Source organism: Haplochromis burtoni, unplaced genomic scaffold, assembly GCF_018398535.1.
Source record: "Haplochromis burtoni strain Fernald_Lab_line unplaced genomic scaffold, NCSU_Asbu1 Contig_1596, whole genome shotgun sequence".
NCBI lineage: Eukaryota > Metazoa > Chordata > Actinopteri > Cichliformes > Cichlidae > Haplochromis > Haplochromis burtoni.
Genome location: NW_024583957.1, coordinates 6,494 through 8,939, shown reverse-complemented (window position 1 = coordinate 8,939; position 2,446 = coordinate 6,494).

The window sequence follows — 2,446 nt, the reverse complement described above, 5'->3', positions numbered from 1 at the left end:
GGAATTTGCTGAAGAGCAAGTTCAGTATTTCTACCATGTTAATTCCCGATTCTTTAATTCTCAGGCCAAGGAGAGAAACAACACTGTTAAAGTAATTCACACTCTTTAATTCTCTTAATCTTTGTATACAACCTTCACCCGGGCGGGAGATGTGCACTCAGCCTAGCGCACCGCAGATCTCCACATGGCTGACCGTTGCAGAAACTTTTGTAGCTTCTACCCCTCACCCAGGTTATAAAACCTAAAGCTTCACATCATTTGTCTCACAGTCAGGGTGGAGGAGAAATATTTTGCACCACATGTTCTGTCTTCTCAGCTCAGACAAAGAAAACCATGATTTTACACACACAGCACTTCTTATGAATGAGCAGTCTAGGACATCTTACAAAAATATAATAATTCACATTACAAATCAGGAGTAAAATATAACATAAAACAGTGTAATAATCCCACAACCAGCAAAACAGATTTCTTAAATGGACAGATTGGATCAATATCTTGTCTTACAAGTCAGCTTTCAACAGAGACTTCGTGTCAGCTGAGCAGAATACCACAGAACACCAACACGATCTTTACTAAACACCTGCATTAATAAACTGATTTGTCTCTCTGTGACTTGAATCAGCTGTTTTTACACAATGGAGGAGATCTAGAAGTATCACAAAGGCTACAAGTACAAGGACATAATGGACGTTGTAACAAGACATTTAGAAATAGCAGCTGGGCTGAAAATGCCACAGAAGAGCATAAGAAGATGATCCAGCATAGTTTATATCTGGATGACAATACATACAGTATGGTAAAAATATTTCTGGTAGGAACAAAAATGGTCATGGAACTCATATTTAAAATGTCCACAACACAAAATGTTCTCCCACTTATCAAATTCAGGTTTGTGGGGGGTGCAACATCACTATCCTGTTCCACCTTCATCAGTGACTGACTTCTAACCATTGAAAGATCCAGCCCAGTGTCACTTGTCTAAGCCAGCCCTGAGATTTCTACAAAAAATTCTAAATAAGATCTTTTTAATGATAAAAAAAAGAAAATGTAGCTCATTTCTTTTGAGGAGGAAGAATTATTATCATTTGTCACTTCTAACTAATAAAATAATCCACACTTATGTTATTACACTTATGTTATTACGGAGCCCTGCAAGGGACATTAGGAAAAAACAATAAAAATGCTTTTGCAAGATCTTGCAAAATAGGCCGCATGCTTCGGAGGTTGCATTTGAAGGCCGAATACATCACAGCTAGGCGACAAAGGCTGTCCAGATTCGAAGGCTGCTCCAAATGCGTCCTTCATTTCCCCAAATTTGATGGATGAGTTGAGTGTATCCTTCGTGGCCCAGTCTATCCCAGAATTCATAGCGCGGCCCATCAATTCCAGTTTCCAACAATGGCAGCAGCAACTTAGTTTTAATATTACTCTTTCTGGGTCACAATTTTTTTTCCTCCAATGTCCCTTGCGGGGGTTCACATGTTATATCGTTTGATCTTTTTTAAATTTTTATTAAGTAACCTCTAAAATCTTAAAATGTGTATTATCATCAAAAAAGGAAAACTGCATACATGTTTGACATATTAGAAGACTAGTTCTGGTTTGTGCATAAAAAATGTTTTTGCATGTAGTTATACATGGTTTCAGTTTCAGTTCCTCAGCAGTTTTGCTTCTTACAGTATCACCACATCTTTGTCTTCACACAAAACTGCAAATGCTAAAAAGAGCTTGCCAAATAACAGGTGTCAATAAATCCCTAACAGTATAGAAATGGCCACTAAAATGCCTCAGAAATTTGATGCCAGTTAGAGGAGAATGATGTGAGTGATAGATGATACCCCAGCAAGGGAGATGATGACTGGAGTGGACTTCAGTGGACATGTACATGAAAGGAACAGAGGTGATGATGAAGTGTTGGATGGGTAAGGTGAAAGACTAGTAGTGGTGGGTTTTTGCAGAAAGGATGAAAATGGCTGTAGTGAACATGCTTTAAGAAGAGGGATGAACATAATGTGACATATAAGAGTGGAAAAAGGCAAAGAGAGTTGGACCACAATGTTTATGCAGAAGGTTCAATCTGAAAGAGATATGAGGTTGCAATGTCAGGGGGAATGTAACGAGGCAGAATTAGATCATAACCACACTTTGGACATCAATAATAGGAAGCAAGTGAAGACAGAGGTAAGCAATAAATGTTGGAAGCTGAAGAATAAAGAATGTTGTGGAGACAGGTGGTGGCGGGGAAGAGTTTGAATGGACTTTAGACATTATTTCTTTTTCATTTTTCATGAAATAACATGAGCCACAACAGGCTCCATCTAGCCATGGAATTGGTTGTCAGTCAATTGCATTTTCAGGTGTATGAAAGTGGCTTTAATACCAAAAAAACTCTTTTTAATTTTGTGGGGGCAGTCAGAAAAGTTTGTGACACAAATCACTACTT